This window comes from Microcaecilia unicolor, chromosome 9 (genome assembly GCF_901765095.1).
Source record: "Microcaecilia unicolor chromosome 9, aMicUni1.1, whole genome shotgun sequence".
In the NCBI taxonomy this organism is placed as follows: domain Eukaryota; kingdom Metazoa; phylum Chordata; class Amphibia; order Gymnophiona; family Siphonopidae; genus Microcaecilia; species Microcaecilia unicolor.
The window spans coordinates 67,721,074-67,738,516 of record NC_044039.1 but is presented as its reverse complement, the minus strand read 5'-3'; the positions used below and the strand labels follow the sequence as shown (position 1 = coordinate 67,738,516).

Here is a 17,443-nt window from a genome sequence, read left to right as displayed (position 1 = left end):
TCAAGACCCAGCCCAGCCTGGGCGTAAGTGAAGGAAATGCAATCTGCTAGCAAATTGGATATGGTGCGTTTCCCCACAGCCACTCCCCTCCTGTTGGGATCAAAAGAAACAAACAATTGGGCGGACTGTCTGTTGGGCTGTGTCTGCTCCAGATAGAAGGCCAATGCTCTTTTGCAGTCCAATGTGTGCAGCTGACGTTCAGCAGGGCAGGAATGAGGACGGGGAAAGAATGTTGGCAAGACAATTGACTGGTTCAGATGGAACTCCGACACAACCTTTGGCAAGAACTTAGGGTGAGTGTGGAGGACTACTCTGTTATGATGAAATTTGGTGTAAGGGGCCTGGGCTACCAGGGCCTGCAGCTCACTGACTCTACGAGCTGAAGTAACTGCCACCAAGAAAATGACCTTCCAGGTCAAGTACTTCAGATGGCAGGAGTTCAGTGGCTCAAAAGGAGGTTTCATCAGCTGGGTGAGAACGACATTGAGATCCCATGACACTGTAGGAGGTTTGACAGGGGGCTTTGACAAAAGCAAACCTCTCATGAAGCGAACAACTAAAGGCTGTCCTGAGATCGGCTTACCTTCCACACGGTAATGGTATGCACTGATTGCGCTAAGGTGAACCCTTACAGAGTTGGTCTTGAGACCAGACTCAGACAAGTGCAGAAGGTATTCAAGCAGGGTCTGTGTAGGACAAGAGCGAGGATCTAGGGCCTTGCTGTCACACCAAACGGCAAACCTCCTCCATAGAAAGAAGTAACTCCTCTTAGTGGAATCTTTCCTGGAAGCAAGCAAGATGCGGGAGACACTCTCTGACAGACCCAAAGAGGCAAAGTCTACGCTCTCAACATCCAGGCCGCGAGAGCCAGAGACTGGAGGTTGGGATGCAGAAGCGCCCCTTCGTCCTGTGTGATGAGGGTGGGAAAACACTCCAATCTCCACGGTTCTTCGGAGGACAACTCCAGAAGAAGAGGGAACCAGATCTGACGCGGCCAAAAAGGAGCAATCAGAATCATGGTGCCTCTGTCTTGCTTGAGTTTCAACAAAGTCTTCCCCACCAGAGGTATGGGAGGATAAGCATACAGCAGAACTTCCCCCCAGTCCAGGAGGAAGGCATCTGATGCCAGTCTGCCGTGGGCCTGAAGCCTGGAACAGAACTGAGGGACTTTGTGGTTGGCTCGAGATGCAAAGAGATCTACTAAGAGGGTGCCCTACACTTGGAAGATCTGTCGCACTACTCGGGAATTGAGCGACCACTCGTGAGGTTGCATAATCCTGCTCAGTCTGTCGGCCAGACTGTTGTTTATGCCTGCCAGATATGTGGCTTGGAGCACCATGCCGTGACGGCGAGCCCAGAGCCACATGCTGACGGCTTCCTGACACAGGGGGCAAGATCCGGTGCCCCCCTGCTTGTTGATGTAATACATGGCAACGTGGTTGTCCGTCTGAATTTGGATAATTTGGTGGGACAGCCGATCTCTGAAAGCCTTCAGAGCGTTCCAGACCGCTCGCAACTCCAGAAGATTGATCTGCAGATTGCGTTCCTGGAGGGACCAGCTTCCCCGGGTGTGAAGCCCATCGACATGAGCTCCCCACCCCAGGAGAGACGCATCCGTAGTCAGCACTTTTTGTGGCTGAGGAATTTGGAAAGGACGTCCCAGAGTCAAATTGGACCAAATCGTCCACCAATACAGGGATTTGAGAAAACTCGTGGACAGGTGGATCACGTCTTCTAGATCCCCAGCAGCCTGAAACCGCTGGGAAGCTAGGGTCCATTGAGCAGATCTCATGTGAAGGTGGGCCATGGGAGTCACATGAACTGTGGAGGCCATGTGGCCCAGCAATCTTAACATCTGCCGAGCTGTGATTGTACCTACGCTTGCCAGAAGAGTAGGGAACAGTCTTCCTTCCCCCATAAAAGCGTCTACCTGTGGAGGTAGAAGCTGAAGGCTGCTGGTGGGAGAACTTGTCGAAATCGGTATCCCGCTGGTGGAGCTGCTCTACCACCTGTTCGACCTTTTCTCCAAAAATATTATCCGCACGGCAAGGCGAGTCCGCAATCCGCTGCTGGATTCTATTCTCCAGGTCGGAGGCATGCAGCCATGAGAGTCTGCGCATCACCACACCTTGAGCAGCGGCCCTGGACGCAACATCAAAGGTGTCATACACCCCTCTGGCCAGGAATTTTCTGCACGCCTTCAGCTGCCTGACCACCTCCTGAAATGGCTTGGATGCTCAGGAGGGAGCTTGTCCACCAAGCACGCCAACTGCCGCACATTGTTCAGCATGTGTATGCTCGTGTAGAGCTGGTAAGACTGAATTTTGGCCACGAGCATAGAGGAATGGTAGGCCTTCCTCCCAAAGGAGTCTAAGGTTCTAGTCTTTGCCCGGGGGCGCCGAAGCATGCTCCCTAGAACTCTTAGCCTTCTTTAGGGCCAGATCCACCACACCAGAGTCGTGAGGCAACTGAGTGCGCATCAGCTCTGGGTCCCCATGGATCCGGTACTGGGACTCGATCTTCTTGGGAATGTGGGGATTACTTAAAGGCTTGGTCCAGTTCGCCAGCAATGTCTTTTTTAGGACATGATGCATGGGTACTGTGGACGCTTCCTTAGGTGGAGAAGGATAGTCCAGGAGCTCAAACATTTCAGCCCTGGGCTCGTCCTCCACGACCACTGGGAAGGGGATGGCCGTAGACATCTCCCGGACAAAGGCCGCAAAAGACAGACTCTCGGGAGGAGAAAGCTGCCTTTCAGGGGAGGGAGTGGGATCAGAAGGAAGGCCATCAGACTCCTCGTCAGAGAAATATCTGATGTCCTCCTCCTCCTCCCACGAAGCCTCACCATCGGTAACAGACAAGTTCACAGACCTGTGTCTGAAGCCGTGCCCGGCTCGACTCCGTGGAACCACGGCCACGGTGGGACCGTCGAGAGGTAGACTCCCTCGCACGCACCGGCGAAGCTCCCTCCGCTGATGTCGTCGGGGAGCCTTCCTGGGAGGCGACCGCAGTCGGTACCGCAAGCGGCACCGATGTCGGAGACCTCACCCCGGGCAAAGGGCCAGTCGGCACCTCACTCGACGGTACCGGTGGCGCAAGCACCCCCGGTACCGGAGGGGAAGGGCGCAACAGCTCTCCCAGGATCTCTGGGAGAACGGCCCGGAGACTCTCGTGCAGAGCGGCTGTGGAGAAAGACATGGAAGCCGATGCAGGTGTCGATGTCAGAGTCTGTTCCGGGCGTGGAGGCTGTTCCGGGCTGTCCAAGGTGGAGCGCATCGACACCTCCTGAACAGAGGGTGAGCGGTCCTCCCGGTGCCGATGCCTACTGGGTGCCGACTCCCTCGGCGACCCAGAGCTCTCGGTACCAACACGGGAAGGAGACCGGTGACGATGCTTCTTTGACTTTTTCAAACGAACCATGTCACTGGAGCTTCCCAGTACCGACGAGGAGGACGTAGAATCCAGCCGTCGCTTCCTCGGGGCCGAGGCCGAAGAAGGTCGGTCTCGGGGGGGCTGTACCGCAGGAGCCCTCAGGGTAGGGGGAGACCCACCCGAAGGCTCACCGCCACCAGCAGGGGAATGGACAGCCCTCACCTGCACTCCAGTCGAAGCACCACCGTCCGACGACATCAGCACTAGTGGAGGTCTCGGTACCACCGACGCCGACGCAGCCTTCCGATGTCTCGGCCCCGATGACGCAGAAGGTCGAAGCCTCGATGCACTCGATGCAGTCGCGGCCGAGGGCGGAGGTCTTGACGCTGTCGACGTCGACGCACTCGATACTCCCAGTGCCGGTGCCGACGAAGAGCCCGAGAACAAAACGTTCCACTGGGCCAATCTCGCTACCTGAGTCCTTTTCTGTAAAAGGGCACAAAGACTACAGGCCTGCGGGCGGTGCCCAGCCCCCAGACACTGAAGACACGACGCGTGCCTGTCAGTGAGCGAGATTACCCGGGCGCACTGGGTGCACTTCTTGAAGCCGCTGGGAGACTTCAATGACATGGGCGGAAATCAAAACTCGTAATTGCGGTAAGGCATCAAAAAGAGGGGGAGAAAAAATTTGACCCGAGGCCTCAAAAGGGCCTACCCCGAAACCGAAAGAAAACTTAACGGGGCAAAAACTGGAAATATAGGAAGGGGAAAAAGACCGAAAGGCCTTCTTCCGAAATCCTTTTTTTTTTTTTTTTTTTCAGTAGCGAAAAGTCAAAAAGACGCACGGGGGTCAACTTAAGGGGCGCGAACGGTGTAAACACGACCGAACCGAGCGCGGACAAAAGAAGACTGACGAACACGAGCCGGTTCGGGCGGGAAGATGGCCGCGCATGCGCGGTGCGCATGGGCGCGCGAGGACTAGCAAAGGCCTTTGCTAGTGAAGTTTCCGATTGGAGGGGCTGCCGTGGACGTCACCCATCAGTGAGAACAAGCAGCCTGCTTGTCCTCGGAGAATGTAGTTTTCATCTGCCAGATATGTGGCTTGGAGAAACATGTCATGACAGCATGCCCAGAGCCACATCTGGATGGCTTCCTGACACAGAGGTCGAGATCCGGTACCCCTCTGCTTGTTGGTGTAATACATCGCAATCTGATTGTCTGTTTGAATCAAGATAATCTGTTTGGAAAAGCCGATCTCTGAAAGCCTTTAGAGCGTTCCAGATCGCTCAGAGCTCCAGGAGGTTGATCTGAAGATCTGTTTCCTGGGGGGACCAGGCTCCCTGAGTTTGAAGCCCATTTACATAAGCCCCCCAACCCAGGAGAGATGCATCCATCGTCAGCACTTTTTGTGGCTGAGATATTTGGAATGGAAGTCCCACGGTCAGATTGGATCGAATTGTCCCCCAGCTCGGGGGACACTCGGATGACATCTTCTAGGCTCCCCGTGGCTTCATACCACTGAGAAGGAAGGGTCCACTGAGTAGATCTCATGTGAAGACGTGCCATGGGTGTAACATATATTGTGAAAGCCATGTGACCCAACAATCTCAACATCTGCCGAGCTGTGACTTGCTGCGATGTCCAAACCTTGGACGTGAGGGACAGAAGGTTGTCCGCACGCGCCTCTGGGAGATAGGCTCGAACACTCCATGTACTGAGCAGGGCTACTATGAATTCCAATTGCTGGACAAGGGAAAGATGGGATTTGGGGTAATTTATTACGAACCCTTGTAGCTCGAGCACCTGAATAGTCTTCCGCATGGACTCCCTAGCACTGTTCTCCAAGGTGCTCTTTACCAGCCAATCGTTGAGATAAGGGAACACATTGACTCCCAGTCTGCATAGCGACAGTAAAAACCAAAGTAAAAACTGAAGAATTGCAAGTGAACTGAAGACACCTTCAGCAAGACGGGCGTGCCTGAGAAGGAGCCTTTTGCACTGCATTTGTGCAACTGGAGAAGGCAGGCTTGTGAGGAGAGCAGATTGGGGCAATACGGTCTTAATAGAAACCACAGGTATTATATACCATAATGAATACCCTCAAACTACTCCTAATAATCTACTCCCTAACACTGATCCACTTAACACTAAGCACCCCACTTGCAGAAAGCATCATCATACCCATACTACACAATCATCATAGATTGGTCAAATACACCACACCCCACCAAACTGTTAACAACCTAAACAAAGGAAGAACACTTACATGCGAACAACCATAAGTGAAAGAAGGGCCCACACAAACTCACCTCACCCATACATATTCACCACCACAGTAGACACACCTTGGACTTTATTTCAAACACTTGTGTAACCAACTCCAATATACTAGTATTGGGAGACATTAACCTCCAACTAGAAGACCCAAACTCTACCAATGCAAGAGAATGCCTCCACTCATGGGATCTTAAATGGTCACACATGCAAGCAACCCATGTCAAAGGGCACACACTCGACCTTATCTCACACAATCTGTCCACAGACCAGAACCTAATAATAACAGAAATGAAATGGACAGAAACACCATGGACCGGCCACTACAAACTAAACCTATCCCTAAAATGGCGAAAAAAGGGTTCACACCGTATACAAGAAAACACAACCTACAGCACAAGAGGCCAAATAGACTGGGAAGCATTCTGGCAACAGATATACAAAAACCAGGGCCGGTCTTAGCAAGTGTGGGGCCCTGTGCAGACCAAGTTGGTGGGGCCCCATCCTAGCCCTGCCCCTCAACCAATGCATACTACCATCTCCTTCTGTCCCCATCTCTATATGAATATCCAGCCATCCCGTCCACAAAGGGAAATCGTGCCAAACGAATCTCATTGAGTTCTTTGATTGGGTGACAGGAGAAGTGAATCAGGGATGAGCTATGGACGTAATCTACTTAGATTTCAGCAAAGCTTTTGACACGGTTCCCCACAGGAGGCTCTTAAATAAATTGGAGGGGCTGAAGATAGGATGAGCTATGCGAAGAAATGCAAAGTGATGCACTTAGGGAATAGAAATCCACGGGAGACGTATGTGTTAGGCGGGGAGAGTCTGATAGGTACGGGCGGAGAGAGGGATCTTGGGGTGATAGTATCTGAGGATTTGAAGGCGACAAAACAGTGTGACAAGGCGGTGGCCGTAGCTAGAAGGTTGTTAGGCTGTATAGAGAGAGGTGTGACCAGCAGAAGAAAGGGGGTGTTGATGCCCCTGTATAAGTTGTTGGTGAGGCCCCACCTGGAGTATTGTGTTCAGTTTTGGAGGCCGTATCTTGTTAAGGATGTAAAAAGAATTGAAGCGGTGCAAAGAAAAGCTATGAGAATGGTATGGGATTTGCGTTACAAGACGTATGAAGAGAGACTTTCTGAACTAAACATGTATACTCTGGAGGAAAGGAGAAACAGGGGTCATATGATACAGACGTTCAAATATTTGAAAGGTATTAATCCGCAAACGAACCTTTTCCGGAGATGGGAAGATGGTAGAACGAGAGGACACGAAATGAGATTGAAGGGGGGCAGACTCAAGAAAAATGTCAGGAAGTATTTTTTCACGGAGAGAGTAGTGGATGCTTGGAATGCCCTCCAGCGGGAGATGGTGGAAATGAAAACGGTAACGGAATTCAAACATGCGTGGGATAAGCATAAAGGAATCCTGTGCCGAAGGAATGGATCCTCAGGAGCTTAGTCAAGATTGGGAGGCAGGGCTGGTGGTTGGGAGGCGGGGATAGTGCTGGGCAGACTTATATGGTCTGTGCCAGAGTCGGTGGTGGGAAGCGGGACTGGTGGTTGGGAGGCAGGGATAGTGCTGGACTGACTTGTACGGTCTGTGCCAGAGCCGGTGGTTGGGAGGCAGGGCTGGTGGTTGGGAGGTGAGGATAGTGCTGGGCAGACTTATACGGTCTGTGCCAGAGCCGGTGGTTGGGAGGAGGGGCTGGTGGTTGGGAGGCGGGGATAGTGCTGGGTAGACTTATACGGTCTGTGCCCTGAAGAGCACAGGTACAAATCAAAGTAGGGTATACACAAAAAGCAGCAAATATGAGTTATCTTGTTGGGCAGACTGGATGGACCGTGCAGGTCTTTTTCTGCCGTCATCTACTACTAAGTCCTCTACAATTAGTAGTTCCAATTCTCATAACAAAGGAGAATAAAGGAAAAATATTAAGAAAAGATTCAGTACTTTCAAATTCCCCTATTACTCTGTAACTCATCAAACCAGAGAGGCAACACAGAGATCCCCAACCCCAAGTACCCATCCCCAGTAAGTTATTCTGCTCTGCTTAGAATATATCAGCTTTCATTTCACAGAGTGATTGTCAGAGGAAAGCCAGCACAGTGTGCCAGAGATAAGATACAGGCATCCTCATTCAGTTCGAATTACTTTGCAGTCTGCTTTGGGTATAGTCCCTACTATTTTTTTTTCTGCTTCTAAGTTCTTATCAGAGTTTCTCCTTCTCTTCTTCCATTATTCCTACATGCTCAAGTCCCTCATTTTACTGTCGTTTCCCAAGATGGCTACTACATGCAAAATATGCATTTTAGCTCACTTTGCTATTCTTCAAGTTTCTTATCAACCAGAATAACTTCTGTTTGTAACTGTGAGCTGCTTTTTGTATACCTATAAGGAGCTTCTGGATTCTTATTGAGTTTCTGTGTTCCTTCCATTGGAGCCAGGGCCGGTGCTAAACAAGATGGGGCCCCATGGCAGATGCTAGGGAGCGGAGACATAAAGCTAGCTTGTAGATTGTCCCTCTTTCAATTTTAGGCAGGTTTGGGACCCCCAGTGACATGGGGGCCAAGGCAATTGCCCTGTTTGCACATCCCTAACACCGACCCTGATTGGAGCACATATAGCTGGGTGGCTAGTGGACATGAGGATCATTTGGTAACTTGCCTGCCTGGTGTGAGGGTGGCACATCTCTCACATTCTCTAGATAAGATCGAAGGCAGCACTGGGGAGGAGCTAACTGTCTTGTACATGAGTACCATTGACATTCAAAAGTGTGTATGCAATATACATGTATAAATGTAGCTATTTACACATATAAATGGTACATGCTGACACAGTAATCACCTACATGTATTTTCAGAGGTGCCATTTAAACAGCTGGTGCTCCAAAAAGTTAACTGCTACTGTCAGGCCTCAAATGTTCAATCATTCTGCTTTGATTTTGAAACCAGATGACGAACAGGGAAGATTTCACATAGAAGCCAACTTTTTTAAATGATTGGAAATTTTCTCTTCCTGGAGACAATCGAGGACTTTGCTCAAACACCCACAAAGCTGGCTCCTACCCTGAGCTGGGCAGTCGAAAGAAAAAGCAGCTGAACTGGTCCTGTCAATTACTTTGTTAATTTTGAAACCAATGCTTGGTGATATGTGCTATCAACAGGGCACTCAAAAGAGAAAGCTGAAGTCCATGCAGTGAAATGTATCAGAGGAAGGCGAATCACTGAGCTGCCCGGAATTTGCACAGAGGTTCTGCATAATCAGTGCTACTAATTTGTTTGTTTTAAAGCCAGCTAATACCGCCATGCAAATAATTAACAGAACAATACATCTAGGCAGTCAAACATAAGGTTGCTGAAAACTAATTTAAGTTGGTGATCAAGGGCAAGCAGGAATCCAACCTCCTTACCTTGACCAAGGGCTACTGAGTTCAAACACTGGAAGCAAGCAACCTTTTAGCTACACTACAGGTGGCCGTCGTTTTTAAAGTCCTGAGGCGTTCTCCCTCCGTCTCCGACACCGGCGATTCACACAGCCTGCCTTCTGCCAGCATCGGGGTGGGGCCTTTCCCTCAGACGCGTCCCACCTCTCTGCAAGACAGGAAGTTGCATTCAGGAGGCGGGACGCATCTCAGGGAGAGGCCCCGCCCTGACGCTAGCAGAAGGCAGGCTGTGTGAATCGCCGGTGTCGGACTCGGAGGGAGAATGCCTCAGGGCTTTAAAAAGGAGTGATGATGCGGATGGGCGCGAGCGGGGGAAGGTGCAAGACTCGCGCGGGAGGGGAGGAGGCAGAGAAAGGCAGAGGCAGACTTGAGGCGCGCCGCGCGGGGCCCCCTTAAGTGTGAGGCCCTATGCGGCCGCCTCGGTCGCCTCTGCCTAAGACCGGCCCTGACAAAAACGAATGTACAGCACAAACGGACTCTATATACTACCTCTCAGAATGGGATAAAAGATGCAGAAGCATACTGGACGAAATAGCACCCTTACGAACAAGAACCTCACGTAGGCATAACGATACTGTGGTTCAACAAAGAACTGAAAAAAATAAAAACACAATCCAGGAAACTCGAACGAGTTTCGAAAAAAATAAAAGACGAACACACACTCAACGCATGGAAACAAATACAAAGAAAATACAAATACGCAATAAGACAGACTAAAAGGAGGGAGAACCAAGATGGCGGCTGAGTAGGAGGACGTGTCCCGAGACCCCCCGAGACACTGCACCCAAAAAAGTTAAGGATGTACACCCATACCTGCCCAGAGTGGGAGCCGAAATCGCCAGGGATTGAAAGTTGAGTAGTCGGTGGCTAGGAAGCGCTGACTAGCACGGGGAGCGGGGAGGATCAGGAAAGCGTGCCCGTGCTTGCACATGGCGAGCGCAATGGTCCAGAGATTGCGGGAGAGAGGTGCCGCCACTGCAGACGGCAGGACATTGAGTTCATTGTGAGGCGGGAGCAGTGGACCGGTGAGGGGGAAGGCAGTCGCTGAAGAGACAGTGAGCGGCGGAGGGCGGCGGCATATGAGGAATATTGCCGGAAGCTCTTGGAGCATTGGGGCTCGGCGGTGTCGGCCTTTGAGGCGGAGGCACAGCCAGGACGGCTGGATAGTGAGTGGAGGAGAATTGCTGTTCCTGCGAGGAGGTCAGTTGGAGCACGGCTAGGAGAGGAGCTGCAGGCTATAGAGACTGGAAAGGTAACAGTTCTCTGTATGGAATCTTACACTAACAGCATAGCTTTGAAAGTAAAACTGCCTTCAGTTGGGTTTTTGACTGCATCGGCCCGCGCCTTTCTAATTTCCCTTAGAAAGGATTGATTTTCTGAAGAAGAGTGTGTGCAGGCAGAGTGAAAGAGAAGAAAGGACTGGACAAGACAGAAATAAAGCTGTGGGAGGTCCAAGAAAACAACAAAGCGAACGATCTGCAAGCTCCAAGATGGAAAAACAACAAAGCAGATCAGTAGAAAGTGAACATAAAATTTATTGGATGAAAACCAAATATGCAAATCAGCCTGACACAGGCCATGTTTCGACCAGCAGGGATGCGTCAGGGGCTACAAGATAAATGACATAACATATAAAAAATATCAAAAAATGTTTTTCACAAATAGAGAGGGTAATACAGCAGACACAGAAAGTATACAAACAAAAAAAGCAACACTGGGGAGGAAGTGACGTCACGATCCTGCATGGCTGCCTAGAACCATAGCTCCAACGCAACCCTCCCTCATTTAGCGAAAATAGCGATCCTTTGCTTCTCAATTGCATCCCCTTCGACTCTGCTGTAGTTCCTGTGCCGTGAGGAATAATTTGTGGGGTCTTTTGGCAAGAATGGCGACGGCGTGAAAGGACAGTGAGCGACCTCCTGATAAACAGGTAGTCAGAGCCTCGCGGCGCCATGTGCTGTCATCCGCTCCTGCTTCGCACTCGGATTCTGCGCTGTCCCTGCCTGAAGTGTGCAAAGCTCCTGCAAAGCGGGGGCTATCTAAAGAACTAGCAAAGTTTTTAACGGAGATCCGCGAGGAGATCAAGGCTTCCAAGGAGGAAATACTGGAAAAGATGGACGGGCTGAGCGTTGATCTCCGAGAGCTGGGGGGTCGAGTGGAAGACCTTGAGGTGCGAGCTGACGAGCATGCAGAAAAACGGACTGAGCTTGAGACATGTTTAGCTAAGGTTATTGCCTTTAATGCTGACCTGCAATTAAAAGTGGATGACCTGGAAAACCGCGGGCGTCGAAACAACTTGCGGTTTCGGGGGGTCCCAGAGATGGAGGACCGGGAAGATGTGGGCACCATAGTTAAGTTCCTGTGTGGCAAGTTGCTGGATAATGCGGAAGTCTCCATTGATTGAGCGCACAGAGCGTTGGGCAGAAGGCAAGATAACAGACCCCGCGATATAGTGGTCTGCTTCACCTCGTTCACTACTAAGGAGACGGTGCTGCAGAAGGCGAGACAATTGCCACATATTGATTATAATGACGCCCAGATCCGGGTTTTTCAAGATCTATCAGCACACACACTGTTTTTACGAAGAGAGATGAAACCTGCACTTGAGGTACTGATGAAAAATAAAATCCCCTATTGCTGGGCGTTTCCATTCGCCCTTTGCTTCACTATGAGGGGGAAACTGCATCGGCTTCGCTCTGTTGAAGAAGTTTGGAAGATTCTGCACGGCGAAGGTCTGGTAACCACAGATGGCCCGCCAGCGGAATTGGCTCCCGTTACACGAGCAAAGCTTCAGAAGTGGCAGCGAGTCCAGGGCAAGGCGAAAAAGGCACGAACTGACACCTGATGAGACTCAATGAACCTAATTGATGCCTTTCTCAGTTTTTTCAGTACAGGACGATGCCCACTGTAGTAAAGTGGAGCATTATGGTAAACTGTTATTTATGGGGTTTTAATGTTTAAGTATTAATGTTACGGAAGGGTCTTGAGGTTTGAGTGATGAGGGGATTGGTAGTGGGAGAGGGATTAGGGCTGGGGGTCGTTGTTTGGTTTTAATGCTTGTTGGATGGGGGATTTTTGATGCACAGTAGGGGTTTTCTGGGCAAGGGGGGAGGGGGGAGGGGGGGGCGGGGAGGGGGTCTGGGGGCCAGAGTGGGAGAATGAGTACTTTCTCTGACGTTCCTAGACAAGGGAGTATGTCCCTTCCTAGTGGATACAAGGGGGGGGGGGGGTTGATGGGAAGGAGAAGTGGGCTAGCTATGGGTAGAAGTGATATTCGGATTGGGGGGGGAGGGATCATAAGAGGGGGTGGTTTTGGAGGGGGGTGGGTGGGCCTAGGAGTTGCTGTGGGTACAATTGTCATTCTCACTTTGTCATCCAGGAGTGGTATAGTCGTGGGGCTAAATGTCTGCTCATAAGATATTCACCTATAATGTGAAAGGGCTTAACTCTCCATACAAAAGGCACGCCTTGCAGCGTGAATTACGCTTGCTGGGCCCACAGGTTGTTTTTTTACAGGAAACGCACTTGTTGGCAAAATATGAGGGATTACTGATCTCTAGTTTATTCCCGAGGGTGTATTGTGCTTCAGATGTCAAGGGGGCAAAGAAACGAGGGGTTGCCATTTTGTTTCATAAAGATGTCCAGGTGCAGGTGCTCCACGTGCGGAGAGATTCCGAAGGGCGTTTTCTCTTCTTGCATGTGCAGCTGGAGCGGGAGGAGTATACTCTGGCTAGCGTGTATGCGCCCAACAATCACCAGGAAGATTTTTCAAGTGTCTCCATAAGGAGCTGCAACGTTTTGCACGGGGTAAGGTGATCTTGGCAGGAGACTTTAATTGCCACGATGCAACCGGGGCCTTGACAGGTCTGCTCCGCCCGCTCCGGCTGACCACCACATCTCCCGGGCTTTACGAAATTTAGTGGAGGGCATGGGATTGTGTGACTGGTGGCGAATGTGTCATCCGCGAGGTCGAGATTACACTTTCTACTCTCCAGCACATCATTCTTACTCTAGACTAGACTATGTTTTTCTTGACAGGACCCTGTCCGAGGGGGGGGGGGGCGATGCCAAGATAGGTAATATTACCATCTCTGACCACGCTCCGGTCTGGTTGGCTGTCCCTTCATTCGAGGGGGAGCGGCGGGACCGAAGATGGACATTTAACAATTGCCTGTTGCGGGATCCCCAGATAGTGGAGGAGTTCCTCCCGGTCCTGAGGGAGTATTTTGAGATTAATATGGCCTCGGGTCCAGCTTTGAGTTCTGTATGAGATGCTTTCAAGGTGGTGGCTCGCGGATACTTTATCCAGCGAGCTAGTCAGAAAAATAGGGTACATAAAGAATGTTTGCTGAAATGTATGGAGAAAATTGCCGAGCTGGAGAGAAGGTATAGGGTATCCAGGAGGGTGTCTGACTACCGTAAGCTGCAGGATGTGCGATTGGAGTTGACAGCATTGCACGAGGCGAGTCTACAGTTTGTGCATGCACGATTGAAACAGGTTTATTATGAAGGTTCTAATAAGCCTGGGAGGTTGTTGGCTAGGAAATTACGACAGCTGAAAGCTGACAGACATATTATGCGTGTGAAAGATGCAAATGGGGATATGTTATACAAATCTGCCCGAATTAGAGAGCGCTTTGCCCAATTTTATGAGTCTCTCTACCAAGAGGATGCTGCCGTACAGACTGGGGGGGTGGACCGATACCTGGAGGAGCGCGGATTAGCTGCTTTATTGGAAGCGCAACAATGAAGTTTAGATGCCCCGGTGGCAGTAGATGAGGTGTTGCAGGTTATCAAGGCCTTGCCGACGGGCAAGGTGCCCGGGTTGGATGGTTTCACTAACGAGTTTTTCAAGACCTTTGCCCGAGAACTGGCCCCATATTTGACGTTGGTTATTAATTCAGTAAGAGACGGGAAGACACTTCCGCGAACTATGATGGAAGCCTGGGTGGCGGTTATACCTAAGCCGGATAAGGATAGTACGGAATGTACCTCATATCGCCCAATATCCATCTTGAATGCAGATGTAAAAATTTTTGCTAAGGTGCTTGCGAATCAATTGGGCGAGATGTTACCTTCTCTGGTTTACCCAGATTAAGTCGGCTTTGTGCCGAAGAGGCAGGCAATGGACAATGTCCGCCGAACCTTGGATCTGTTGTACGTGGTTCGGTCGCGGGGTTGTCCGTTGGTGCTACTAGGGCTGGACGCGGAGAAGGCCTTCGACCGAGTCCACTGGGGGTACTTGGACAAGGTTTTGCATAGATTTGGAATAGGCCCTTTCTTTAGATCTTGGATTCAGTCGCTCTACACTCACCCGCAGGCCTGTGTCCGGGTCAATGGTGGGAATTCTGGTACTTTCCAGTTGGGGCGTGGTACTCGACAGGGCTGTCCGTTGTCTCCTTTGCTGTTCGCCTTGGCAATGGAACCATTGGCGGCAGCTATTAGGGAGAACGAGGACATCTCGGGGGTCAAGGTAGGGGGGCGGGAGCATAAAGTCGCGTTATTCGCGGATGATGTGTTGCTGTCACTGACCAACCCATTGGTTTCTTTGCCTAACCTGTTGCGGGAAATAGAGGCGTACTCGCGAATTTCAGGATATAAGCTTAATGCGAACAAGTCGGTAGGAATGCCAGTAGGTGTGCCCATGAGGATGTGTGAGGCTTTGAGGGCTTCGTATGTCTTCAAATGGTCAACTAGCTCCCTCCAATATTTGGGGATATGGATACCTGTGGTACCATCTGAGCTGTTTGAAGTGAATTATCCAGTGCTTCAGAAAGCGGTTTACAGGGACCTAGACAGATGGACACATATGGAGCTGTCTTGGTTTGGCCGGATAGCGGCTATAAAAATGAATATATTACCTAGGCTCTTGTATTGTTTTCAGGTTCTCCCTCTGCGACTCTCTCATTTTTGTCTGGTCTACAGGATCGCTTGATACGTTTGGTATGGAATCAGGCCGCGCCTGTCGGGGGCTGTTTTATATAGGAGTAAACAACTTGGAGGTTTGTCAGTGCCTAACCTGTTCTGGTATTATTGTGCTGCCCAGGCCCGGTCGGCGGTTGAATGGTTTAGAGGGGAAGATCACAAACTTTGGGTTTATCTTGAGCAGTCTATGGTGGAGTCCCGTAAGTTGGGTCATTTGATGTGGTTACCTAATAAATATAGAGGACAGGTAGATAGATTTCCTCCGACCGTGCAAACAACCTTTTACTATTGGGATCATATGTTTGCAGAGCGTCGCCCTCCAGTTTCGGGACTGGCACCTATAGCAGATAACCCACTGTTTGGGCCGGGGGTGGATAATCCTATCTTTGCTCGATGGGCGGTGTCTGGCTTAGACATGCTAGGGCAGTTGCACGTGGGAAAGGTTCTGGTTCCTTTTGATACCTTGAAGGATGACTTTCGGTTACGGCAAAGTGACTATTATGGGTACTTACAAATGAAACATTTTTTGAAGGGCCCTGATTATGTCAACTGTCTCCGGAGGGAGGCACATGCGATGGAGGAGGTTTGTGTGCGGCCTCAAAGTACACGGGACATGATCACCTTTTTATATGCTTCCTTGGTAGCAAACCAGCAGCCTTCCCTATTACATAGAAGAAGGTGGGAACAGGAATTAGACTTCACTTTAGAGGACGATAAGTGGCTGCAGCTGGAAAAGGCGACTATGCACTCCGCGAGGTCAGTGGCTGTGAAGGAGAATGCAGTTAAAGTGCTGTTCCGCTGGTACCTCACACCGGCGCGTCTACATCATATGTTTGTACAGACTACGGATAGGTGTTGGAGGAACTGTGGTGCTATGGGAACTATGGGACACATATGGTGGACATGTCCAAAGGCCAGGGCCTATTGGAAGGCTGTGCAGAGTAGGATTCAGAGGTGGGTGAACAAATCTGTGCGGTGGCATCCTGTAGATTTCTTGCTGGGGCAGAAGCCTGAAGGCCTTAAAGGACCAGAATGGCTCTTGGTAAGGGGGACCCTGCAGATGGCCCGAGTGAATTTGGCGCAGAGTTGGAAATCACCCCTAGTACCATCGCTAGTACGATGGCTTACTAAAGTTCGCTACATGTGTGAAATGGAGAGATTGACAGCAGTTAAAGATATGACCTTGCCTAGGTGGGAGAAGATATGGAAGCCATTTCTGGATGTGCAGTAGGGGTGAATGTTACTGGACTGAAAGACAACACAGTGATATAGAGCGGGGGGAGGGGGGGAGATTCGAGAGGGGTTGTGGGGGGAGGGGTTTAGTTTGGGTTGGGGGGGGGGATTCATACCGGTATAGAAAACTGAAAAAAAGTTGAAGGCGCTTAGGGAACTAGTATAGCTTTGATACATACTAAGATTGCTGTTTGTTCTTGTGGGAAGTGTTCTTTTTTCTTATTGCTGTTCTTTATGCAGTTTATATTCTGTACTGTATCAATCTAAGTTCAATAAAGACTTCTAACAATTAAAAAAAAAAAAAAAAGCAACACTGGGCCTTCAAGACTGGGACAACTAAAATTCTTTATTGATGACTCGACACGGGCCGTGTTTCGGCGCAGAACAGCGCCTGCCTCAGGGGTCTGACAATAAAATACAAGAATAAAAACAACCACATAAATATACATAAACAAGTCATCTTGAACATATAGATTGCTAAAATATGACAATTAAATGACAAAACAGTGAAATCTCTAAATAATAATCAAGAGAAAATATCGTTGTATATTAAAAATAAACATAGTTATAATGATGATGGATGGACATATTACAGCATGGATAACATCCTACAAATCAATAATCAGAATTAAAATGTGTCACAAAACAATTTAAGCGATAACGTATATGTATTCTGTGTGATTTAACAGATTTCAGGGCTGTATATTATTAATATACAGGCAAAATACAAATTATATTCAAGATAAATCCAATGGTTCGCCTTATAGTTAATGAGGAATACCTACGGAGAACAATGTATGTATATGAACATATAGCGGTGAAGGAACACAAGTGACGCTTAATGATAATTGATACCATTGTCAGGCTCATTGAAATAGTATACAGAATGTAGTACGTACCAAAAAGAAACACAGAATATAATGCATCTCAAGATAATGCATCTCAAGCCTAATTCTCGATGCGCTATATAGTAATTGAAAAATGGTCAATAAAAAAATCAAATGTGATGTATGAAACCTTCATAGTTAATAACATGGATAATGATAGATGGTAATTGATTATGACGTGCTCATTAAGACAATGCTAATTAGTTAAAAGATAAGTTCTCACCAAGACGGGACACAGTTAGATGTACTCGAAGTCGGTTCAATACCTGTACATGGAGATGGAAATACATCTTAGGTAATGGAT

The 17,443-nt window shown here is 49.5% G+C and overlaps 1 protein-coding gene across 8 annotated transcripts in view; it reads right to left on the bottom strand.

The window, feature by feature from the left end:
* PPARA (peroxisome proliferator activated receptor alpha) overlaps positions 1-17,443 on the bottom strand; it is a 652,237-nt gene that overhangs the window by 363,795 nt on the left and 270,999 nt on the right. For 2 of the 8 annotated variants that reach the window (XM_030213762.1, XM_030213761.1), the window contains one exon: positions 17,363-17,405. The exons of the other annotated variants lie outside the window; for them this stretch is intronic. The gene's annotated coding sequence lies outside the window, so the exon portion shown is untranslated. The remainder of the gene's footprint in view (positions 1-17,362; positions 17,406-17,443) is intronic. 8 annotated transcript variants of the gene reach the window in all.